Source organism: Manis pentadactyla, chromosome 16, assembly GCF_030020395.1.
Source record: "Manis pentadactyla isolate mManPen7 chromosome 16, mManPen7.hap1, whole genome shotgun sequence".
NCBI lineage: Eukaryota > Metazoa > Chordata > Mammalia > Pholidota > Manidae > Manis > Manis pentadactyla.
Window position 1 is genome coordinate 59,910,410 of NC_080034.1, and position 27,472 is coordinate 59,937,881.

A 27,472-nucleotide genomic window follows, 5' to 3' on the forward strand; every position below is an offset into this window, starting at 1 on the left:
GGGTGTAGAGTTCTGTAGATGTCTGTTAGGTTCATCTGTTCTAGTGTGTTGTTCAGTGCCTCTGTGTCCTTACTTATTTTCTGTCTGGTGGATATGTCCTTTGGAGTGAGTGGTGTGTTGACGTCTCCTAAAACAAATGGATTGCATTCTATTTCCTCCTTTAATTCTGTTAGTATTTCTTTCACACATGTTGGTGCTCCTGTGTTGAGTGCTTATATATTTATAATGTTTATATCCTCTTGTTGGACTGACCCCTTTATCATTATGTAATGTCCTTCTCTATCTCTTGTTACTTTCTTTGTTTTGAAGTCTATTTTGTCTGATACCAGTACTGCTACACCTGCTTTTTTCTCCTTATTGTTTGCATGAAATGTCTTTTTCCATCCCTTGACTTTTAGTCTGTGTATGTCTTTGGGTTTGAGGTGAGTCTCTTGTAGTCAGCATATAGATGGGTCTTGCTTTTTTATCCATTCTATTACTCTGTGTCTTTTGATTGGTGCTTTCAGTCCATTTATATTTAGGGTGACTATTGAAAGATATGTACTTATTGCCATTGAAGACTTTAGATTTGTGGTTACCAAAGGTTCAAGGTTAGCTTCTTTAGTGTCTTACTGTCTAAATTAACTCGCTTATTGAGCTATTAAAAATACTGTCTGATGATTCTTTATTTCTCTCCCTTTCTCCTCCTCCATTCTTTATATGTTAGGTGTTTTATTTTGTGCTATTCTGTGTTTCCTTTGACTGCTCTTGTGTGTAGTTGATTTTATTTTTTGTCTTTAGTTAGTATTTGATTGTTCCGCTTTCTTTGCTGTGATTTTATTTTCTCTGGTGACATCTTTTTAGCCTTAGGAGTGCTTCCATCTAGAGCAGTCGCTCTAAAATACCCTGTAGAGGTGGTTTGTGGGAGGCAGATTCCCTCAACTTTTGCTTGTCTGGGAATTGTTTAATACCTCCTTCATATTTAAATGATAATCGTCCTGGATACAATATTCTTGGTTCGAGGCCCTTCTGTTTCATTGCATTGAATATATCATGCCATTCTCTTCTGGCCTGTAAGGTTTCTGCTGAGAAGTCTGATGGTAGCGTAATGGGCTTTCCTTTGTATGTGATCTTATTTCTCTCTCTGGCTGTTTTTAGTAGTCTATCCTTATCCTTGATCTTTGCCATTTTAATTATTATATGTCTTGGTGTTGTCTTTCTTGGGTCCCTTGTGTTGGGAGTTCTGTGGGCCTCCATGATCAGAGAGACTATTTCCTCCCCCAGTTTGGGGAAGTTTTCAGCAATTATTTCTTCAAAGACACTTTCTATCCCTTTTTCTCTCTTCTTCTTCTTCTGGTACCCCTATAATGCAGATATTGTTCCATTTGGATTGGTCACACATTTTTCTTAATATTCTTTCATTCCTGGAGATCCTGTTATCTCTCTCTGCCTCAGCTTCTCTGTGTTCCTGTTCTCTGTTTTCTTTTCCATTAATGGCCTCTTGCACCTCATCCAGTCTGCTCTTAAGTCCTTCCAAAGATTGTTTTATTTCTGTACTCTCCCTCCCAAATTTATCCTTTAACTCTTGCATATTTCTCTTCACATCCATCAACATGGTTATGAATTTTATTTTGAATTCTTTTTCAGGCAGATTGGTTAAATCTATCTCACCAAGCCCTCTTTCAGGGGTTGTCTGCGTAATTCTGGACTGGACCAAATTCTTCTGACTTTTCATGGTGATAGAGGTAGCTGGAGGATTAATCCCCTAAGCTGCTGTGGGTGGGGTCACCGTCAGGGTAGTGCAGAGCCCTTCAGGGTGTGGCAGGTGCGCTGGGTGTGCTCTCTTGCAAGAGTGGCACCCCCACTGGGCAACTGCATGCTGGTGGGAGCCTTTGGGTCTGGCCCAGGCAGTTGTGCGCTGGGAGGCTGCTGGGGGCATACCCGGCTGCTCCCAGGCTGCTTGGCCACCACTGCCCTGGGCTCACACATGCTGCTCCCAGGCCACTCAGCTGCCACCGCTACCAGTGCATGTGGTTGCTTCCCGCTGCAGGTGCATGCGGCCACTCTCTGACTATTGGGCCGGTGTGTCGGGGTCCACACTGGCCAGGGGAATGACTGGCAGGCCGCTTATCACCATGAGGGGCTTCAGAGCTGTGCTGCCACCCAGTGGGTTAGGTCACCTGGAGTTTCCCAGGTTTCCCAGCTGCTGGGCTGTGTGCTGAGACAACTCCGTCCAACTGTGAGGTCCCTGTCCCTTTAAGACTTTCAAAAAGCACTCGCTCTTCTTTTGTCCCAGGCGAGCCTGTTGCAGGGACCCACTCACAGATTTTGCTTTTCCTTTTCACTAATATCAAGCATACCGTGCACAATGTGTCTGAGCTCCCAGTGCGGATTACTAGAGCTGGTTGTTTAGCAGTCCTGGGTTTTCACTCCCTCCCTACTCTGACCCCTTTCTTCCCACCAGGGAGCTGGGGTGGTGGGGTGCTGAGGTCCCACCAGGCTGCAGCTTGTATCTTACCCCCTTTGTGTAATGCTGAGTTCTCGCAGATGTAGAAGTAGCCTGGCTGTTGTACTGTATCCACTGGTCTCTCTTTTAGGAATAGTTGTATTTGTTGTATTTTCAGAAATATATATGTTTTTGGGAGGAGAACTACTCATGTGGCCATCTTGGCTCCTCCTTCTGTGCTATTGGTATTTTGATAGGGATTATATTGAATCTGTAGGTTGCTTTAGGAAGGATGACAATTTTGACAACATTTATTTTTCCTATCCATGAGCATTGGATGTATTTCCATTTATTGGTATCTTCTTTAATTTATCTCATGAGTGTCTTGTAGTTTTCATGATACACATCTTTATCCTCCTTGGTTAGGTTTATTACTAGATATTTTATTCTTTTTGATGCAATCATAAAAGAAATTATTTTCCTCATTTCTCTTCCTGCTAGTTCATCAGTAGTATATAGGAATGCAAGAGATTTCTGAGTATTAATTTTTTATCCTGCAACTTTGCTGAAGTCAATTATGCTAGTAGTTTTGGGTGGATTTTTTAGAGTTTTTAATGTACAATGTCATGTCATCTGTAAACATTGACAGTTTAACTTCTTCTTTACCGATCTGGATAGCTTTTATTTCTTTGAGTTCTTTAATTGCCATGGCTAGGACCTCTAGTAATATGTTAAATAAAAGTGGTGAGAGTGGGCATCCTTTTATCATTTTCCCAATCTTAAATGAAAAATTTCCAGTTTTTAGCTGTTGAGTATGTTGTTGGCTGTGGATTTGTTGTATATTGCCTTTATTATGTTAAAGAACTTGCCCTTTACACCATTTTGTGGAGAATTTTTGTCATGAATGAATGTTGAATTTTGTCAAATGCTTCTCAGCACCTATGGAGATGATCTTGTGGTTTTTGTCCTTTTTGTTGATGTGGAATATGATGTTGATGGGTTTCCAAATATTGTACCATCTTTGCATCCCTGGAATAAATCCTACTATATCATGATATATGGTTTGTTGATGCATTTTTGAATTCAGTTTGCTAATAACTTGTTAAGCATTTTTGAATCTTTATTCTCAGGGATATTGTTCTGTAATTTCCTTTTTTTGTGGTGTCTTTGCCTGGTTTTGGTGTTAAAGTGATATTGGCCTCATAGAATGAGTTTTAAATTATTCCTCATCTGCTAATTTTTGGAAAACTTTAATTAGATATTCTCTAAATGTTTGATAAAATTCAGCAGTGAAACCATCTGGTCCAAGAGTTTTGTTCTTAGGTATTTTTTTAATTAAAAATGCAATTTTATTTCTGCTAATTGGTCTGTTCAGATTTTCTGTTTCTTTCTGGGTCAGTCTTGGAAGGTTGTACTTTTGTAGAAAATTGTCCACTTCTTGGTTATACAGTTTGTTAGCATATAATTTTTCATACTATTCTCTAATAATTCTTTGTATTTCTGTGGTGCCCATAGTGATTTTTCCTTTCTCATTTCTGATTCTACGTATGTGTGTAGAGTCTTTTTTCTTGATAAGTCTGGTTAGGGGTTTATCTATTTTGTTTATTTTCTCAAAGAACCAACTCCTGCTTTCATTAATTCTTTTGTTTTATTCTTCTCAATTTTATTTATTTCTTCTCTGTTATTTGTTATATCCATCCTTCTACTGTCTCTGGGCCTCAGTTGTTCTTCTTTTTCTAGTTTAATTAATTGTGAGTTAAACTGTCCATTTGGGATTGTTCTTCTTTCTTGGTATAATCCTGCATTGCTATATCCTTTCCTCTTGAAACTGCCTTCACTGCATCCCACAGAAGTTGGGGTGTTGAGCTGTTGTTTTCTTTTGTCTCCATATATTGCTTGATCTCTGTTTTTATTTGGTCATTGATCCATTGATTATTTAGGAGTCTGTTGTTTTGTGGGCTTTTTTGTTTTCTTTGCACAATTTCTACTTTCATACTTTGTGGTCTAAGAAGTTGGTTGGTACAATTTCCATCCTTCTGAATTTACTGAGGCTCTTTTTGTGGCCTAGTATGTAATCTATTCTGGAAAATGTTCCATGTGCAGTTAGAAGAATGTGTATCTTGCTCTTTTGGGTGTACTGTTCTGTAGATGTCTGTTAGGTCTACCTGTTCTAATGTGTTGTTCAGTGCCTCTGTCTCCTTACTTATTTTCTGTCTGGTGGATCTGTCCTTTGGAATGAGTTGTGTGTTGAAGTCTCCTAAAATTATTGTATTGCATTCTATTTCCTCCTTTAATTCTGTTAGTATTTGTTGCATAAATTTGGGTGCTCTTATGTTATATATATAGATATTTACAATGGTTATATCCTCTTGTTGGACTGACCCCTTTATCATTATGTAACGTCCTTCTTTGTCTCTTGTTACTTTCTTTGTTTTGATATTTATTCTGACTCATCTAGTAGTTCAACTCCTGCTTTTTTCTCCCTAATGTTTGCATGAAATATCTTTTTCCATCCTTTCACTTTTAGTCCGTGTATGCCTTAGGGTTTGAAATGAGTCCTTTGTAGGCAGCATATAGATGGTTCTTGTTTTCTTATCCACTCTGTAACTCTATGTCTCTTGATTGGTGCATTCAGTCCACTTACATTCACAGTGATTACCTATAGATATGTTCTTATTGCCATTGCAAACTTTAGATTCATGATTACCAAAAGGTTCAAAGGCAGCTTTTACTATTTAACAGTCTAACATAACTCTCTTATTACACTATTTCAAACACAATCTAAATGCTCTCTTTTTTTCTTTTTCTCCCTTCTTTTTCTTTCTCCTCATCTCTTTATATGTAGGTATCATATTCTGTACTCTTTGTGTGTCCCTTGACTGACGTTTTGGGTGTTTGATTTAATTTTGCATTTGCTCAGTAATTAATTGGTCTACTTCCTTTACTATGTTTTTATTTCCTCTGGTGACATCTATTTAGCCTTAGGAGCACTTCCATCTAGAGCAGTTCCTTTCAAATACACTGTAGAAATGGTTTGTGGGAGGTAAATTCTGTCAACTTCTGCTTATCTGAAAATTGTTTAATACTTTCTTCAAATTTAAATGATAATATTTCCAGGTATAATGTTATTGGTTTATGGCCCTTCTGTTTCATTGCATTAAATACATCATGCCACTCCTTTCTAGCCTGTAAGGTTTCTACTGAGAAGTCTGATGATAGCCTGATGTGCTTTCCTTTCTATGTGATCTTTTTTCTCTCTCTGGCTGCTTTCAATACTCTCTCCTTGCCCTTGATCTTTGCCATTTTAATTATTGTATGTCTTGGTGTTGTCTTCCTAGGGTCCCTTCTGTTGGGAGGTCTGTGCATTTACATGGCCTAAGAGATTATTCCCTTCCCCAGTTGGGGAAGCTTTCAGCAATTATTTCCTCAAAGACACTTTCTATCCCTTTTTCTTTCTCTTCTTCTTCTGGTACCCCTATAATGTTAATATGTTCCATTTGGATTAGTCACACCATTTTCTTTTTATTCTTTCATTCCTAGTGATCCTTTATTCCCTCTGTGCCTCAGCTTCTTTGTATTCCTGTTCTTTAATTTCTATTCCATTGACCATCTTCTCTGCTTCTTCTAATCTGCTTTTAAGTCCCTGCATCATATATTTCATTTCAGGAACTGTATTTTTCAAAGTTTCTATCTCTTTCTTGAAGTTATCCTTTATATCTTGAATATTTTTCTGTAGCTCTGTGGGCATGTTTATGACTTTTATTTTGAAATCTTTATTGAGAAGATTGGTGATTTCAGTTTCACTTAGCCCTCTTTCTGGTGTTTGAGGGATTTTGATTTGAACAAGTTTCTTTTTCCACTTCATAATCCTAATGAATAATATGGAATAATATCTTTGTGTAGGCAGCAGCCTCTAGTGCCCAGAAGCCCTACTGTCTGGAGCAGCCCAGCACGTGGAGCGATGGTGGAGGTTGTAGGTGAGTGGCACCAGTGCCAGCCAGGAAGTAAGCGCTCTTATATGCTTCCCAGCCACAGTGCCTGCCTCCACAGCCAGGGCTGGTGGGCCAATCACACTTGGAGGAACCTCTGCATTATGCCCCTGTAGATTCCATAGGCTGGGCTTCCCTCTGGCTAGCCTGGCACTGTGGCAGGGGCAGCAGATTTGCAAGCAGGTGCCGGCTGGAGGAAGGAGAAGCCTGTTGCATATGGCAGTGCAGAGCCTCAGTGCTGCATTGCCAGCCAGTTGATGGAGTGCCTGAAGTTCTTGAAAGTTCCCAACCTGCTGGACTGACTGGGCTGGGACAATTTTGTCCAGTTGTCCTTTACTCTGAGCAGCAAGCTCCGTGTAATCTTTGCCCCTTTACCACCCCTTTTGCCTTTGGAAAGTCTTTCAAAGTGCCTGCCTTTCTTTTGTGCCAGAGCAGCCAGTTGTGGGTACCTGTTCTCCACAAGTGGCTGGAATCTCAGTCTCCTTGAGTATTCTGCCTGTCTTTGCTCTCGAACCCCACTAATCATCAGAGCACCACTTAATGTGGGTTCATCTTCCCAGGTTAGATCTCCAGGCATAGGTATTTAGCAGTCCTGGGTTTCTACTCCCTCCCTACTCCATTTCACTTCCTCCTGCCAGTGAGCTGGGGTGAGGGGTGGGAGCTTGGGTCACACCAGATTGTGGCTTTGCTACTTTGCACTTTTCCATGAAGTTTTCTTCTTCTTTCCCCTGATGTAAGCCATCTGTTGCAGTCTTCTTTTGGGTCACTCTCAGAATTAGTTGTATTTGCTGTATTGTCATGTTATATGTGGTTTTGGGCAGAGGTTTCTGCCTCACTTCTCATGCTGCTATCTTTTTTCCCTACTCCATATGTCCAGATTTTATTAAGAAACCCTCCATTGATTATTAAAATCTCTCTGCATCTTTTACAAAGGCAACAACCAATAGAATGAAAATGCAACCTATAGGATGGGTGAATGTATTTGAAAATTACATTTCTGATAAGAGACTAATATTAAAAATATGTAAGTCCCTCAACTCAGTATCAAATCCAACTAACTCAATTAGAAAATGATCTAAGGACTGAGTAACAGTACTCAAATTAAGATAAATAAATGGTCAACAGGTACATGAAAATGTGCTCAACCTCACTAATCATCAGGGAAATGCTCATCAAAACCACAGAGATATCAACTCACCCCTTTTAGAATGACCATTATCAAAAAGACTAAATGAATATTGGTGAGGGTGTCTCAAAAAGGGAACTCTTGTACATTTTTGGTAAGAATGTGAATTGGTAAAGCCACTATGGAAAATGTTACAGTTTCCTCAAAAAAAATTAAAGTAAATCTACCATATGATCCAGCATTCCCACATATCACCAAAGGATATGGTGATTGCTGGGGGTGAGAAGAAGGATATATAAGAATCAAAGGCCGTAGATGCATGGATTTATGTCTGGGCTCTCAATTCTATTTCTATACTTTTGGCAATGCCACACTATTTTGATTACTATAATTTTGTAGTGAATTTTTAAATCATAAAATGTGAATCCTCCAACTTTGTTCCTCTCTGAGTTTTGTTTTGGCTATTCAGGATCCCTAGCAATTTTACACAGTTTTACAATTAGCTTTTTAATTTTTGTATTAAAAAAAAGATTTTGAAATTTTTATAGGTATTCTATTGAATGGATAGCCCAAATTGAGAAATTTTTTCAATCTTAACAATATTAACTCATTCAATACATTAACATAGGATGTGTTTCTGTTTATTCAACTCTTACAATTTATTTTGTAGTTTTCAGGGTGCAAATTTTGCACTTCTTTGGTTAAATTTACTCTTTTTTGATGCAGTTGTAAAAGGAATTGTTTTCTTAATTTGGATTGCTCATCGCTGGTGTATAGAAATACAACCAATTTTTATCTATTAATCTTGTATCCTGAAGCTTTTCTGAATTTGTTGATTAGCTCTAATTGTTTTGTTTTGTGTGTGTGTGTGTGTGTGTGTGTGTGTTGTGATGTCACTAGGATTTTCCATATATAAGATTATACCATCTGTGAATAGAGATAGTTTTACTTCTTCCTTTCCAAGCTGGTCTATTTCTTTCTTTTGCCTAATTGCTCTGACCAGACTGCCAGTATAATGTTGATTAGAAATGGCCAGGGTTTTTGTCTTGTTTCTGATCTTCTAGGGGAAGCATTTACTCTTTCACCATTAAGTAGTGTTGGCTGTGAGTTTTTCATAAATGCCCTATAGAACCTTAAGCAATTTCCATTTTATTCCTAGTTCGTTAGGTGTTTTTTTTTTATATCATGAAAGGATATTGGATTTTGTCAGATGCTTTATCTGCATCAAATGAGATGATCAGAAGATTTTCTTCCTTTGTTCTATTAATGTGGTATATTACATTGATTGATGCTTGTGTGTTGAAGCACCAATGCATTTCTGGGATAAATCCCACTTGATCATGTGGTACAATTCTTTGAATATGCTGTTGAAATTGGATTCCTAGTATTTTGTTGGGGATTTTTGCAGTCTATTCATAAGGGGCATGAGTCTATAGTTTTCTTCTCTTATGACACCTTTGTCTTGCTTGCTATCAAAGTAGTGTTAGCCTCATAGAATCAGTTAAGTGCTCCTCTTCCACTTTGTCAGAAGGGTTTGAGAAAGATTTCTGTTCATTCTTCTTTAAACTTTTGGTAGAATTTAAAATTAGTATATTTTTCAGTTTCTGTGTGTGTGTGTGCATGTGTGTGTGTACAGGGGTGCATGTGTGTGTACACGTGTACATATCCCTCACTGTGCTTCGAAGGGTACTAGACATAGAAAAAGAGATGCATAATGTGTAGATAATATAAGCCAAGAAGGAAAAATCATTTTTTAAAAAAGGTATGTAAATCAACTTAAACATACAAAACTGTCTGTAAATATGCTCATTCTGTTAGTATGTTCCTCTAACACCTCCCAGCCAAGCCCTGAAATAAATTTTCAAAAGTCTAACAAGCAGGAGTGGTTCAAACATTCACTATAGATAGAAAAAAGAGGAACAGGCTCTACTAAGCGGCTTGAAAGCAAACCTCCAAGGTAATACACTCATCCACCTTCCAAGAGAAATGATGTAAAAATTCATAAATGGATTAACAAGCAGAACTGTGGCTGAAGAAAACCAGATTAGCTCTGCCAAAGATGATAGCCATAAAATGCAGCAAGAAAATATCCAACAATGGAAAAGAGAAATTATCTGCTGGTAAAAATTCATGATTCTGAAAATAGACACCACACAGCCTAATTTAATAATTGTGGGATCCTTGATGGGAGGAAGAAGCAGGATATGGTTGAATCTTTTTCAAAATTTAATTAAAACCAACATGGCACTTATCCTTTGCTCCTCCAAGATGCAAGCAGTTTCACAGTGTACCAGCAGAGAAGCCACGGTCAGAGGCAATGACTCACCACATTTTCAGAAGGGGATTTTAAGAATCAAAGAAACATGGTTTAAAATTACAAGGAATGAAGTTCCCCATGCAGCTTCCAGATCTGTCCTTGTCTGGCGATTCGCTGCTCGCTTCTGCTGTGCTCTGCACAGCCTCGGTTCATCCTCCCGGAGGGCTGGCCACCTGCTGGCCTAGGCAGCACTGCAGTGTCTGGGGCCTGCACTGCTCACTGGGAAAAAGTGTTTTCTCTTCCATGCCCAGGAGGGAAACTTACAAGGTCCCCCCCAGACTTAAAGGGAAGCCGAGATTCTAAGGAGTAATTTCGGTCTGCTTGCTATTTGGTGAGATATGAACCCCACTGCTAGATGTTTCTCTGTATACTACCTGCTGGAAGAAAACAGGACCACATGCTAATTGCAAAATCCCTTTTGGAAACTCTTTTGGTTCACATGCTGCTCTTACCATTTGTTATTAGCAGGCATTAGTCAAAATATGCTAGGTTTACTGGATCTAGCAGAGAACAATTTGAAAGCTAATTTCTGCTTTGAAAGACGTTTTACACCACCCAGACAAGGGGGAGATAGAAGAAAAGTGCCAAGCAAAATGGTTGTTAGTAGGAAAGCAAAGGCTTTACCAGATCTGGTTCAGTTCTCTTCAAGCTACAGAAGAGAACATTCATGGCTTATTTGCCATTGCAGATTTCTGAATATGCCAGTCTTCTCACCTTTGATTAAGGAAGCCATTTATTGGTAAGTGATTCACCAGCAAAGGAGCTGGACTGACCACAGGTAAATGCCATTTGGTGCAAGGATTCAAGATCTCATCCAGAAAATTAAAGGTATAAATAAAAATCATTTTTATTAAAATTCTCATTGCATTTTATATATATTTCTACTTTGAGTGGTAGAATATTGACTGTTGAAATTTAAAAATACATAAATAAATAGCACCAAGTTTTCATAATTTGAATCGAAACTGAATCATCCAAGCAATTTTCTACATTGCAGGAAAAAGATGTAGTTATCAATTCATTCATTCAAAGTTAGGATCAACCACTGGCAAGAAAACTGGGGTCTGAGAGTGTCTCATTTATTAAATCAGATAACAATTTAAAATACGTGAGAATTTATCTAATGAATTAGTTAAGCCAATTGCCACTTTCTTGCCAAAGTTTTGACCAGGTAGCTGATTAGGAAACCCTTTTTTGCTATCTTACTTTCTCCTTTTTCCCCCCAACTCGTTGGCTGTTCATACTTGGGTCTTATACTTCTTTAAAAGTTTTGCTTCTTGTTGTCTGTTTTCTCCACAGTAGAACTTTAGGTGTGTGGATTGCACATGAATTTACAGTGTACTGACTGGCTGGAAATGACTTTCTAGTCCCTCAGGCAAGGTGTAACTGAATGATCTATATGCATGTGACTTCCACCAGCTCTCCTCCATTGTCACAATCAATTCATTGTTAGAGTATTTTGTAATTATTTACACTTTACAGTTCACAGGACATTTTTATAAACAATATCTAATTTGAACCTAGGAGACTGTCACCATCACTTTAAGAATAGTGAAAACTAGGTACACATAAATAGAAATAAATAATTTCACTTAACAACAGGTATCTCCTGGGCATATACTTATGATTCCCAGATTAAAGTCATATCTGAATTAGCACACCCTAGTGGTTGAGACCAAAGACTTTATAATGAAGTAGATCTGATTCAAATCATAGTTTATCCACTTACCACCCTGGATGAGTTATTAACACTCTTTTAGTTTAATTCTCCTCATCAGAAATATGAGGAGCATGCCTATTACCAAGGTTATTGTAAAGGTTAACTGTGAAGTCTCTGATGCTCTAGCAAGTACTCTTAAGGTTAATTATGAATAATAATAGCAACAGTAGTATTAGTAATAATATAAACAACCTAACTGCCATATACTTGTTTGTTTTGTACTCAGTGGGTTTAGTTTAATCCTGCCTTCCTAAGGTAAAAAACTAGAGAAGGCAGGTTTGACTATCCATGCCTTTATCTACAAAAACAGACATGGTGGCATAGAGGCCAAGTTCAGGCCGGGTGGTTGGGAGAGAAGATCTTCAGGAGCTGGACGAAGCTGGTGTGGGGCCTGAACCGGGGAGAAGCCACGGCAGCTGGAAGAGCCATTTGAATGGAGGCAGCAGGGAAGCGAAGACGGGGGAGGTCAGCTGGTAAGAAGGGTGCTCAGGGAGCTGCCGCAGAAGGGACCCAGGGCTTCTCAGAGCGCCTGCCTCCCTGCCTCTCGCCTAGGCCAGTGAGGGGCTTCTCTCCACACCGTGCCTCTGGGGCTTGAGGTGCTTTTGCTGTCTAATTCCTTGTTCAGCAGTGCTCCTCCCACAAAGTCTCCCTGAAATCAGCTCGAGGTCAAAATGCCAGGGACTCAAAGTCTGCATAAATTAGGTCTGAGATGGGTGCCCCCCTTCATATCGCTCCTCCGTGGGCCCCCCTCTGGGCACACCTGATTTCAACCCCCCTCCGCCCCGCCCCCGATTAACCGGGTGCTTGAAGGTTCTCTCTGAGGACTCGTCTTCCCCACTCCCGAGCTCCAGGCTGAGGCGATTCTCCCAGGCTAGCTGGTCCTGGAGAAGCTGGCTTCTCTTGAACTCAAGATCCATCCCCCAATTTTTGGTTAAGTGGCTCTTCTTGATGCACGGAGGAGCGAGTCAGAGCACACAAGGGCCAGCGGCAGCGCACCTGGTTCAAATCCCACCTCGGCAAATTTCTCACCCCACGCCTTGGGGGAGTTTTTTTTGTTTCTTCTCTATACATAGAGACAATGACAGAAGTGATGACCTATACTCGTTATTAGTTTATATTTGTAGAGTGCTTGGAACAGCGCTTGATGCCAGTTAAGCTCTATTCAACTGTTAATTTAGTGAAATAATAGATAAACACGTGAACTTGAACTATGTTGCTTCTCTCCTCTGCCTCAGAAGCTTCACAAACTAGCTCGTTCTCTGTGCTCCTCCTGCTTTTATTCATTTGCTGGCCATCCACCAACAATTCCAATTAACAAAGAAAAACTCTAAACGCATGCACATTTTACTTGCCAAATGTGTCATCTCAGACTGACTGCCTCCAACATCAGCAAACCTTTGTTATTTTCCAGGCATTGTCTTATTCTAGACCTCAACTTACTAAACAGTATCTCTATCAGTTAAATCCTTCCAGCTCTATCCTCGAGGCCAGAACCCTCTCCTCGGAGTGCCCAGGGCCTCTGAGCATAGTTGGAGGGTGAATGCTGCGGGGACAGAAATGAGGAGTTGGTCAGACGAGATGCTGTTAGGGCTTCTCCGGGCTCCTCGGGAAAAGCTGGTTCGGACCACTTCCTCCAGCTTTTCCCCAGCCCTTGCCGAAGGCTTACCCTGAAGGTAAGGATGCCAAAAGATACTGCGGGGACAAAAGACTCCCCACCTTACAGCCCAGTAAACTCGCTCTCTGGTGTTTCTCATTTTTTGTCCAAATCGCTGCCAGACCACACTTTTACAAGAGCTAAAGCAGCTTTGTGAACAAGAGGCCGTTTCTCCCTGCGTGATGGGGTGGAAATTGAGACGGAGCAGCGCTCGCTGTCGGGGAGGAACCTAAGACATGCTCAGTAAGCTGCGCCGGAGACACGCCTGTTTGCAAAGTGAAAGCACCTTATAAAACCTCTCTTGCCTCTTTTAATGAGAAGATTATTCCGGCAGCTTCTTTGAACATCCCCGTGTGGTCAGGCCTTCAATGCCCAAATGAAGCAGAAGAAAGGGACCCTGTGATTTAGACAAAATTGAAGTTAATGGCCTCACTTTTTTGCTTTTCACTGGCAGTGAAGAATGACACTATGTATTGGGGAGGAATAAGGATAAACAAAAACAAAGATTCAAATCTGAATTTTAGGCTCTCATTTCCTTCAGAGTTTTCATGTGAAAATAGTGCATAAGTACCTACTGTACATTTTTTATTATTTACATAAAATATATTATTACTTATAGATAGTTCCTCTTTTTATTTCCCCAGTGTCTGCAGAGTGTTCTGTACAGAGTAGATGCTCCGTAATAATCGATATTGGTTCTTTGGTGCATAAAATCACCATAATATCAACCCTGGTTCTTTGGTAGTAATGGTACATGGTCCTTACCCAAAATGCCATAGCAGGGCAAGAGATTGTGCAAAAGGTCCCCACTGGCTCTTTCATAACATCCAATCTTATCAGTGACAAATTGCAAATACCCCTGACTGTGGGCTTTGCTCATCACTGTGTTTTTTGAAATGATGTAATGATGCCAAAATGGTCAGAACACATAGGCATTTCTACTATGAATATTGTTTCCTTAAACAGAATTCTTCAATTACATAATTAATGTTTCACACCCAAATGGCTGGTTTACTCTTCCCAGAATAAAATGACTGTTCTTTAATAGCCCCAGTGTGAAACGTAGAGACCTCCCATGCCTGGAAAAGTTGACTATAGGTAGGACCATGCCTTACATGCACTTAGATTCCTCTTCAGTAGTGAATAGTCTTTTTTCACATCCTAGATGCTCAATACATTTTCATTAACTTTTTTGGGAAAAAAATCCACACAGTACAAGCACACCTCATTTTTATTGAACTTTATTTCACTTTGCAGAAATCACTTTCTGTATAAATGGAAGGTTTGTGACAACCCTGTAAGTGTATCAGTGCTACTTTCCAACAGCATTTGCTCCTTTTGTGTCTCTGTGTCACATGTTTTGTAATTCTTGCAATATTTCAAACTTTTCATTATTATTATATTAGTTAAACTGATCCGTGACCAGTGATCTTTTGATGCTGCGATTGTAATTGTCTCAGGAGCACCACCAGCACGAGCTACGCCCGTATAAGTCAGTGAACTTCATGTGCGTGTTCTGATGACTCCACTGACCAGCCATTCCCCCCCGTATCTCTCCCTCTCCTCAGGCCTCCCTGGTCCCTGAGACACAACAATATTGCAATTAGGCCAGTTTGCTGATGTGGAGAAAGTTTAAGTGGTTTGGATAGATCAAGCTTCTTTGATCACATTCCTTAACATTCCCTTCAGCCAAAGCCTAATCCAGAGCAAGACCCTAATTTTTTTTCAGTTCGGTGAATGCTGAGAGAGGTGAGGAACCTGCCAAAGAAATGTCTGAAGGTAGCAGAAGTTCATTCATGATGTTTAAGGAAAGAAGCTATCGCCATAACAGAAAAGTTTAAGGCGAAGCAGCAAGTGCTGGTGTAGAAGCTGCAGCAAGTTATCCAGAAGGTCCAGCAAAGATAATTCATGGAGGAGGCTACACTAAGCAATGGATTTTCAGTGCAGATGAAGCAGCCTTCTACTGGAAGAAGATGCCATCTTGGACTCTCACAGTTAGGAAAGAAAAGTCAGTGCCTGGCTTCAAAGCTTCAAAGGACATGCTGACTCTCCTGTTAGGGGCTAATGCAGCTGGGGACTTTAAATTGAAGCCAATGCTCATTTGCCATTCTGTAAATCCTAGAGCCCTTAAGAGCTATGGTAAATCTACTCTGCATGTGCTCCCTAAATGGAACAAAACAGCCTGATGACAGCACATCTGTTTCCAACATGGTTTACTGACTGTTTTAAGCCCACTGCTCAGAAGAAAAGATTCCTTTCAAAATATGACTTCTCACTGACAGTGCACCTGGTTATCCAATATCTCTGATGGAGACGGACAATGAGATTAACGTTTTCATGCCTGCTAACACCACATCCATTCTGCAGCCCATAGATCAAGAAGTTATTTCATCTTTCAAGTTCTATTTTTAAGAACTACATTTCATGAGACTGTAACTGCCATAGATAGTGATTTCTCGGATGGATCTGGGCAAAGTCTATTGAAAAGTTTCTGGAAAGGATTCACCATTTTAAATGCCATTAAGAACATTGGTGATTCATGGGAAGAGGTCAAAATGTCAACATTAAGAAGAATTTGGAAGAAGTTTATTCCAGTCCTCATGGATGAGTTTGAGGTTTCAAGACTTCAGGAGAGGAAGTCACCGCACATGTGGTGGAAACAGCAAGAGAACTGGAGTCAGAATAGAAACGGAGCCTGACAATGTGACTGAACCACTGCCATCTCGGGATCAAACTGGAACGGACAAGGAGCTGCTTCTTGTGGATGAGCAAAGAAAGTATCTTCTTGAGATGGAAACTACTCCTGGTGAATGTGCTGTGAAGACTGTTGAAATGACAACATAGGATTCAGAATATTACATAAAGTCAGTTGATAAAGCAGCAGCAGGGTTTGAGAGGAGGGATTCCAGTTTTGAAAGAAGTTCTACTCTGGGTGAAATGCTATCAACCAGCATCACGTGCTACAGAGAAATTGTTTGTGAAAAGAAGAGTCAGTTGATGAGGCAGGCTTCACTGTCTTATTTTAAATTGCCACAGCCACCCCAACCTTCAGCAGCCACCACCCGGGGCAGCCAGCGGCCATCAACACGGAGGCAAGACCCTCCACCAGCAAAAGGATCACGACTGGCTGAAAGCTCAGATGATGGCTAGCAATTTCTAGCAATAAAGTGTTTTTAATTAAGGTATGTACATTGTAACAGTACAGTGTGAACATAACTTACATATGCACTGGGAAACCAAAAAATTTATTTGACTCACTTTATTGTGATATTAACTTTATTGCAGTGGTCTGGAACTGAACTTGCAGTATCTCCTGTATGCAGTTTTTGACTGAACTGTAATAAAATCAACAAAGCTTTTCTGCTTGCCTTTTACCATGTCTAGAAGAGGATGGGAGACATATCTGAGTCTGATGGCCTATTAATCTCATTATTTAGGGTCTCACGGTCACAATAAGAGATGAAACATATTGATTATATAAGTCCTGTAGATTCCAAAAAGTACATACTACCCCATGGCGAGCTTTTTTGAGTTCTTCTTCAGGAAATGCCTGCTGGCTAACATTTTGGTTGAGGGCTCCAGTTATCAGAGAAAGATAAAATTGAAAAACTAGCGACTTGATAAAACAACGTAGTGTTTACCTTTCCCAGTTTCAGAAGTTAAGTTTTATTCATGAGATAATTTCTTACAACACTACCTTAGTGGTCAATACAGAAAAAGTTAGATGGCAGATATTATTAGGCTTCTCTGTAGTGAACCAAATCATAATGAAAGCAAGTTTTAAATTTCTAATTGGCAGATGACTTCACTATCACATTATCATCCACTAAAATGGGCTCTGGGGAAGCAGAAAACATCAAATAAATGAGGAGTAGACAGAGATAAAAGGAAGCACGGTAAGGTGTTGTGAAGCCACAGCTTGCATCACTGTTTCCCAACTTTTCATTTTCATTTTAATGGTTCACAATCAATGACGGACAATTAACATCTAAAAGATGCATTACATATACTTTTAAACATGCAGACTCATTTTGATTCACATCTTAACTTCAGGAAACATACATCACCATGAAATCCTTTAATAAAGGTGACAGATAAAACAAATGGCTTGATGTTTGTAAGAAAAAAACAAAAATTGAGGCTTTTCACTTTTCCTTTTAATGAGAGAATCAGAAGTTTTGCTCTCCCCTGAAGTTAAATACAATGTGTTGTGTTAAATATTTGGCATCTTTCTTTGCAGCTCTGAAGCAGCCCAAATGTAATTTAAGCTAATTCATGAAATTCACTTTGTAAAAGGATATTTATTGCCTGCAAGATAAATAGTCAAAATATATCAGATTTATCGATGTCCAGGGAAAATGACATTATGGTTGTTTAGAGTGAACCTATGAGCAAAATGAGTATTCCTGGAGGTGAAAGCAGGCTGCTGATATGCGCCTTAAGAAAAACAGCAACAAACAGAGAAAGAGCAGACAAAGGAAACTGCATACAGTATTGCTTTCTTAGAGGGAGGAATTGGGCATTGATTGCAGTGTAGATTTGAATGTGGGTGGTGCAGAAACCTTTTCTATAGAAATGGGCCTAATAGAACAAGGAGAGGCAGTGTCAGGAGATTTGCTGTATGTCAGTTCCCTTGTTTATTCAAAAGGAACAGAGAAACAATGTCTGAAAAATTCATGAGTAAAAAGCTCTTGAGCATGTTCTCATAGCATTGTAGAATAAAAGGGGAAATCATACTCAGTTCTCAGAGAAGATCAGGACAAAGGGACGACCCTGGACCTATGAGAAGTTCTTCACCATACCACAGGTCCTGCCTGTCGAATTACCCATCTGGAGGAAAGGATAAGGATTTGGGCATTGAGGATGAATCCAGGGTATATGTGTGCGTGATGTGGGATAACCAAAGCTTTCTTCTCAAGACAAAAAAAAATCCTTCTTGAATCAAAACTGAAGTAAGTCGTCAGAAGGGACAGCAGGATAGCAAAAGATGGTGGCATGAGCCTGTAGCTTCACAAGTTGTGAAGAAAGAAATTGCATGTGTCATGCAAACCAACCCTGAAAAAAAAATCATTGGATAAGTCTGGCACCGCAAAGTGAATTATCTGTTAAATAAAATAGACTAATCAGAATGATTAATAAATAAGTCTCTATGTCCCAAAGGAAATAATATCCTGTAATATTAGTAATTTATCAGAGTATACATATCACCAAATCACAATTGATATTAAAATAAATGTGTCACTTCTACTATGCTATCACACAGCATTGCATATTTTTTGACCACTATGTTTTTAACTACTCTGATTTAATTCTTCATGGATTTGACTTTGCTAATTGTGCTAATATGTTTTATAAATATTTGATCCCTTCCCTTACTAGATCTGCCACTTTAGAATGCTTATCTCCTTTCCACACTGGAGTCGGAAACTCGAGATTCCATTCCCAGCTCTACCATGTCCTATCAGAACAAAATCGTTCATCAGCAAAGATCCATAGAATGTTAGTGCTGATACAATTCTTGGAGGTCACTCATTTTCTATTATTTCACTGAACCAATGCGGGAACTGAAGTAGTGAGTGTTTAAGAGGTTAAGTAATATTTCACTGTGGGGTCTTCACCTTCATGGGTCTCTGAGATCCCATACATCTTGCTCGGTATGCTGAGAATGTAAAACTCTGACTGCTCGGCCATGGCTATTTCACAGGACCATACTTGCAATGAGAAGCCTTGAGGGATGAAGCAGTATCCCCCTTTAGGATGGAGTAGGAATATATCCTGCTAGCTAAAAACTGCAGAGCCCTAAGCTTATTGTCCCTCCCCTGCAGTGTAACCCACTGCATGTATAGGAATACATCTATGCTCTCCATCATCTCATGAAACTTAGGGGTAAGTGTAAACTGGTGCAAATATGCTGATACTTATGTTTGCTGTGTTGTGACTAATTAAGTCCTTTGTCTCTGACCCATGAGTCTCATGGCTTCTGCTCATAGCCATGAAATGAGAGCAGCTTACAAATGGGGTGAAATCAATTCCCAGGACCGACATCAAACATTGAGAGTCGGAAGAAAGAACAGAATGAGCATTTTCTGACTTCTGCCTCTCTCTTTCTTTCCACTAGAAACAATATTACATATGGAAATCATGAGAATCAGTTTTTAGTATTTGAAGGCTATAAAGGAAAGAAGTAAGTTAAATGTGTTGTATAGATGATTTTATAAAGAATTAAGGGAAAACTCTCAATTGAGAAGATTGGCTGCTGGGCAGGCGCCTCTTCACTAAGTAGTAGCCTAGTTCTTCCACCTTTGTCCACTTCACACACAAAGGAGCACGTTTATTTTTTACTCTTAAATTTTTAAATTTCAAGTCACTCTTAAAATTTCTATTTGGTTCATTTCCAATCTGTTCACTGTTTCCATAATGTCTATGGTAGCCATTCCTTCAACTATGAACATTTCTTATATTATTAAGTTCCCTTTCTGATTTCTCGGTTACATGTAGTCCCCAAAGCATGGATGCTTCTATTGGTTGCATTTGGGTTTTAGTTTCAGTTTCTAGTTTTAGTTTCTTGGCCATGTTGCTGAACCTATTCACCTGACTCACAGTGGCCTTGAAGTTCCATTTTCTCAGAGAGGACTGTTTCCACCTAGGATTAAGGGTTGATATATGACTTCACCGAGCCTTCCTCAAACATTATATTGGTGTTTTGATCCCAGTTAAAAGGTAAAATATCCCTTCTTAGCTCCAGAGAGGGACTCTGACCCTGGTCTCCATTAGCATTAAAACCCAAAGACCAAGAAAAACATCCAGCCTTATACCCCTGAAACCCCCCATGCAAACTAGGAATCATTTTTCAGACTGAATTCCCTTTTCATTTCTGGCAACTCAAGAGTCCCCTTTCATGTTGTTTAACTCGAACAACTTTTTTTTCGCATATACAGAATTCCTATTTATCCTATTTGGAAGTAAGAGGATATCCTCCCAAGTCAGCTTTGTCTGCCACAGAGCACGAAAGAGAAACAACAACACTGCTTTTATTCTCTTAATACCGGTGTGATTTTCACTTGTAACAACCAGTCCGTGCAACAAATGTAGAATATATTCTGACAGCAAAATCACAACAGGAAGCATTCCCATGGGCCATATTCCATAGGCAGGTGATTGTCACCATAATTTTAGAAGTTCATTTATGTGAATAATAAAGTTATCAGATAGAACCCATAGCTAATCCTCACGAGAAACAAACATCCTACTCTTTAAAATCAGAAAGTATCCCAAGGGTACCAAGTAACAGGATAGCCTTGGATGAATATGCTAAGTGTTTGGTGGTGATGACTTTGGGGTTTATGTGTACGTGTGTGTGAGAAACAGGGGCAATTCTTCTGCTCCGATTTTTGCTTTTAAGATTTATTTCTTTTCTTGAATCAACACCCTTTTTGTCTGGATTGTTTTCCCATAGTCAGTCTTGGTTCACTGAGATTTTTTTTCATTAAAACGAGTAATAGTTTTCCTCTTCATTTTTTCTTTTAGACCAAGACTGAAATTGGACTGCAGATCAAAGACCATGGCAAAAAATTCCTGACATCGGAAACTGTCTTCCCAGGCATCGTGTGCCCCATCCTTTTCTACACATTCCATATAAAGAGATTGTTTCATTTTCCACCTGGCAACGCTTAAATTGTTTTATTTTTCTTCATTAAAACCACCACGCCTCTTCATTTAACTCATGTTTTAGTATCTTGATTCAGCAGGATCATAAAAACTTTTATTTTTGTTGTCGCTGCTTCTTTTTGCCGCAGGGAGAAGTAAAAAAGAAACAAGTTAAAGAATATACAGTCAACCCTTCTTTAAAAATATATAACTAGATTTCTAAAGGAATGAAAAAATACGGTCCTAGTGGGAAAACATTGCAGTCAAATCTATATTTAACTTGGAATAACATAACTTTCTGTGGGTGTGTTTGACAGTCCCTCATACCTGCTACAACCCCTGTGAGTCCTCAGTAAATATTAATTATGGATAATTGACAATTCCTTTCTTCTCATGGAAGCTGCAGAACCAATTTTCAAGTTTCCATTTTTGTGCCAGTGCAGCAAAGTGCTGCCATCAACAAAGGTCTTTTCTGTCTTCAAATGTAAACATGATCTTCCTGTGAGAAATGAGTGTGTATTTTCCTGGGTCCTCAAAACACAACCAACCTTCTACCCAAAACCTAAAACAGAAAAACAGGGAAAGCATATTTTTTTTGTCTCGTTTTTTGAAAGAGAAAGAATTAAGCCCGATTCTGGTCAACCGGTCTATGTTGCAAATCTACTTTCCATTTTACAAGAAGTTCTTCTAATGTAAATGCTTTTTATTGACCATCCTGTAAATGGCTTAAATAGTTACAACCCCCTAATTAGGAGAATATAATGGCCGTGGCAAATGCCACCGCAGTGCTTTAGTCTATTTCCTATCAATTCCACCTGATCAGTCTGTTATGTTTGCTAGAAATCTAACTGCTTAGTGATCAGTGAATAACACGAACTTATTGCCTCAGCTCACTTAAGGAATTTATTTTGCAATTGCATACATATACCATTAAATTTACACAAATGTGTATGTATATGTGTATATGCATATAGAGAAAAATAAATGCATGTATACTCTATACATAACATGTATAATATATAAATATATATACTGCATACTATATATGATAATGTATTTAAGTACTTTCGTAATGTCTCCAAATTAAATTAGGTTTAGCTCTAGAATAGAAAAACAGCAGTAGAATGCATTTCCACTATGATTTTTTGGTAAGTAGAAGTTTCACAGAAATATTTAAATTGTGTTTTTTTTTTTAAAAAAAAAAGATTCAACTTAAGAAGTTTTCAGAAACATGCCTATTATCTCAAGCTGGGCTCACCTTTGTTTGCTTTCTTTTTTTTTTTTTGAAGGTGATTTTAATAATTATTTTTTATTGAAGGGTAGTTGACACACACTATTACATTACATGAGTTTCAAGTGTACAACACAGTGGTAGAACATTTATATACATAATTCTAGGTTCCAGCTATCACCCTACCAGGCTGTTACAATATCTTGACTATATTCCTTATGCTATACCTTACATCCCGGTTACTAATTTATTTTACCATTGGAAGTCTGTCCTTTTTTTTTTTTTTTTTTTTTTTTTTTGTGAGGGCATCTCTCATATTTATTGATCAAATGGTTGTTAACGACAATAAAATTCTGTATAGGGGAGTCAATGCTCAATGCACAATCATTATTCCACCCCAAGCCTAATTTTTGTCAGTCTCCAATCTTCTGAGGCATAACAAACAAGTTTTTACATGTAGAACAAATTCTTACATAATGAATAAGTTACATAGTGAACAGTACAAGGGCAGTCATCACAGAAACTTTCGGTTTTGCTCATGCATTATGAACTATAAACAGTCAGTTCAAATATGAATACTCATTTGGTTTTTATACTTGATTTATATGTGGATACCACATTTCTCTCTTTATTATTATTATTTTTAATAAAATGCTGAAGTGGTAGGTAGATACAAGATAAAGGTAGAAAACATAGTTTAGTGTTGTAAGAGAGCACATGTAGATGATCAGGTGTGTGCCTGTAGACTATGTGTTAATCCAAGCTAGACCAGGGCAATAAAACATCCACGTATGCAGAAGATTTCTCTCAGAACGGGGGGGTGAGGTTCTAAGCCTCACCTCTGTTGATCCCCAATTTCTCACCTGATGGCCCCCCTGCGACTGTGCCTGTCTTAGGTTGTTCCTCCCTTGAGGAATCTTACCCGTCTCTGGCTAACCAGTCATCTTCCGGGGCCATACAGGGAAATGTGAAGTTGGTAAGTGAGAGAGAAGCCTTATTGTTTGAAAAAGTTAACTTTTTACTTCTTTGCATATTTATGCCCTGTGGCTTCTATGCCCAGCATTTGTCTTGAGGTATCTTTACCACTTGGAAGAATTATGATACTCGGTAAATTTGATATGAGGCACGAATTCTATTTAAGGGTTGTAATTAGGAAGGAAGAAGAAAAGCTATAGAAGTAGCAGGCGGAAGAAAACATGGGAAGATTGATTATTTCTTTGATATATCTTCTTGTAGAGTAACTTCAGCATGTATAGGTTTTAAGCTACTACTTAAATTGCACACACACATTAACATAATAGGAGTATAGTTACATAACCAAAGCATATCTGTAATTACCAGCCATCTGCAGTGAAACCAAGAAAACCAGTTAGGCACCTTAGGCATTTGTGAAAACTTATCTATGATATGGTGGATATTGTCCAAATGAACTTGAACAGTCTGAGAGAAATCAGACAAATTAAAACAACCCATTCCTGGGGACTGTTCACATGCCATATGTTCTTTTAACAATAAATAGTTTGTAGTTGTAAGACTTTGGAGCGCTACAATTTGCACTTCTCCAAATTCTTGGTTGAGTTCCAACAGTATAGATCCAGTCCAATTTTGTTGTTGTTTGCTTTCTTTATCCTAAACTGCACACCTTCCTAAGACTTCTTCTCCACCTATCAACTATGTAATGTTGAACGTACAGATTACTCTTATGTAGACCGCACATTTCAAATGGAATTTGTGCTTCTAACTCAAAACTTTTTATAAGAATTTAGGTCATTTCATTTAGCCTGCTCAAATGTATTTAGTCAAATGAGCCCAAATCATAAACTTTCCACAGTTCACCAAGTCAAGTGGGAATAAGAGGTAGAAGGTGCACCAGCTGCTTGTCTGGTCATGGATGGGAACTGGGAGAATTCTGCTCATCTGAATTTAGGGAAACCCACCATTCAGCCAGGCTTTCCTTTACCCGTATATCAAGTCAACTCAAAAGAAAATGCCATCTGACAAACCTTCCTCCCCAAAATCATATATGTAAGAACTGTTAACACCCGCAAAGAGTTTACTATGTGCCAGTCACCATTGTAAGCATTTTGCATGTGTTCTCTCCTTTAATCTTCATAACAATTTTATTACTATTATTTTTCTATGTGGGGACTATTTTTCCAGGACTTGGAGATGAGGAAACTGAGGCACAATGATGTCAAAATAATTTGTTGAAGATTACACAGCTTGTTAGGGGCATAGCCAGCTTAGAAGAAAATTCAATAAGCATGTTTCAATCCTGTTAAATGTGAGATTTTAGGAGGGTTGCAGGTAATTGCATTTCATGTATTATGTGCCCAAACTTAGGCAGAGCTGGGTGCAATGATATTAAGACAGTGTAGAATAGAAAAATGCTATGCCAGGTATCAACTGACCTTGATTTCCAACTTCACATCCAGCCTCACCCCTAACCAGCATTTAACCTTGAACAAGTCACTTAACTCCTGGCTCAAATTCCCAAACTACAGAAAGTGAGATACGATGTTCTCCAAGGTCCTTTTTAACCTCAAATTTTATGTCTCTATGATTAATGGTTGCAGGAAATGTCACATTGATCTAACGACTTGTGGGTGTGTTGGCTATGCTAATGTTAAAAATATTAGAGTGAATGTACCTGCTTTCTTATAAGAGGGTCAGCCACAATTTCTTCAGTTAACAGGATTAGAAAAATATCCTGGTTGCTAAAGCTGTAAGTCAGATATATATTTTATCAATGCCAGGAGAGATGCATTCATTCATTAGTGATTACTGAATTCAAATTATGTGCTAGGTACTGTTCTAAGCACTGAACTATAAAGGCTGAAAAAGATAATACAATACAGACCTTGGTAATTTCCAGAAGGCAGGTGAGAAAGGTTGCTATGAAACGCAATCAGGAGGTACACTGTACATAGAAGACTTTCTGTAGAAGTGATTTGTTAAAAAATAATTGGAATGCAATAATACTGTGTGTGCAGTTAAAAATTTGTTAAGAGAGTTGATGTCAAGTTCAGTGTTACAACAAAAGCGAAGAAAGAAACAAGAACAAGGAGCACAAGGAAATTTTAGAGGCGGTGGATATGTCGTTTATCTTGATTGTGGTGATGGTTTCACGGCTCTAAGGCATATGCCCGAGATCATCAAATGCTATACATTACATATGTGAATTTTTTCATATATCAATTATGTCTGAATAAATCTGATTTTAGAAATAAAAAAAAATTAAAAACAAATAAAATTGGGATATAATTGTGAATGTCTGTTCAGCAATTCCGTCAACATTATAAAGACTTCTTTGATCAGGTTGACCTCACAGAGCGTTTTCCTAATAGTTGTTAAGAATAAGGTTTCTGAAATTTGTTTGTCACGTTAGCCTCTGTAGTTCTAGGTCCTTGCTTGGTAAAGAGTGGCTGCTAGTAGCAGCTCTCCCAAGGTTGTTACAAGGATTAAATGAAATAGTGTACTGTACCTCTCAAAGGCCCTAGAAGATGGTAAATTATCAATAATTATCATTATTTTGATTCATATCTGAAGAGTCTATATTTATAAGGAAGATTGTTTTTTCCCACTAAGACATTAAAAAAATATGAGCCATCTTGTTTCCTAGGATGATTCCAAATCGCTACTTACCTGAGTCAGTAACTCTCCTAATAGTTCATTTTACACTGTGACAGTTTCTCAACCTTGAGTGTGCATGAAGATCACCTAGAAGTCTTGTTAAAATATGGATATTTGGGCCCCCCCTACCAGATTTCTGATTCAGGACATCTGGTATGGGACCAAGAATGTCCGTTTCTATAAATTTTCCAGGGGCTGCCCAGGCTGTTGGTCTGGGGACCACACTATAACAAGATAGTATACCCCATGCACAGTTGAAGATCTTTATGGACCATAAAATATTTGATTCTCAAAGTCACTCTGCAAGGTGGGCATGAGTATACCCATATATCATTGTAAAAGTGAAACTAGAGATCTAAGATATTTGATCAAGGTTTCCAGGTTCCAGAGTAGCAGGTGTGGTATGAACCACAGTCTGCCTGTTAGAGAGCTGTTATGATATGTGCCATGTATTGAACTGCATTTTAATTGTACATTCAGTGAAAAATCTAAATTGGTGCCCTAGCGAAATACCTACTGGACTATGGTATTTGTGTCAGTTTGCAAATCAGAAGGAAAGTGATACTCAGGAGGCTCTCTGCCATGATTAGCTGTGTAGGCAAAAGCCAAAAATTAAAATAAAGCCTGTGAACCATATAAAAATACTTATTTAGCATTCGGTTGTTTGTTTATATGTAGAATCTTATTTGAATCTTAAGAAGTATTTCTCCATAAAGAGGCAGATAATTTTGAGGTTAAATACACTCTGATCCCATTTTTATGAAATGTATGTAATTTTAATTGAACGCAACAAGTAGCTAGCAAGATTTGAGCCCTGTGCAAGATGTTTGCTTGAGTTTTGATGACACCTGAGTGCAAGTAAAGGCATTCTGATATATCCCTCTGCTTTATCAGTACAGAACAGAATATACTTCCAACAGAATTCCTGAAATAGGCAATCTTTCATTTTCATTTTAATAGAAATGCATATTTCACATCTTGCTTTGTTCTCCAACTATATGTAAAAAAGAGTATTTTGACACTAATATTGAGAAAGAAGGGAAAAGACAGACAAGTTCCCTTTCTTGGGGCTGCAGCCCTGAAATCAGTCTTAGCACATGGATGACAACTCACAAAGTGAGAACAGGCATTCCTTTAAGAAGGCTTTCCCTAGAGATGGACCCTTATTTGCACGTATCATTTACAGCTTTGCCATGTGTGTTCAGATGAAAATGGAACTCTGTAGGAGGCATAATTAATTGAATCAACTCTAGTCCTTTGACAAAAAATACGCAAATGGAAACCACGCAGGTTTTTAGAGCTGCCGTTCTTGTATTAATTCCACTTAAGAGAAAGACATTCTGACATCCTAAAAATGTATGACTGGACTCAAGCGAATAAACATGTCAGCACTAAAAACAAACTGTCTTTTAAAATGTCTTGATTATCTTAGCGAATATTTTCCTCATTTCCTCATTTGCACACAATCTCTCACTGGATTATGTGAATACCATAAATCTCACTAAGGCAAAACGCAAAAAAAAATATTGTTTTTCTTCCTTTCAAATCTATTCCAAAAATGTAATCTCTCTTCCTAATGGCAGCCTATTATTTAGCTCATACCAAAACTTTAGTTTTTCATCAAGTGGAAGGTATGTAGTTAGATATGTGAACTCTGTTTAGAGAATCAAAAAGGAGATCCCTTTGACTAGAGGAAATAAAATGAAATAAAAGAAAATATGGGGGTTGTT

General features: G+C 38.5%; 1 pseudogene; it reads left to right on the top strand.

Moving 5' to 3' along the window:
• Window positions 1-6,386: 6,386 nt before the first annotated feature.
• Window positions 6,387-16,384, top strand: LOC130681262 (tigger transposable element-derived protein 1-like; annotated as a pseudogene).
• Window positions 16,385-27,472: the final 11,088 nt, after the last annotated feature.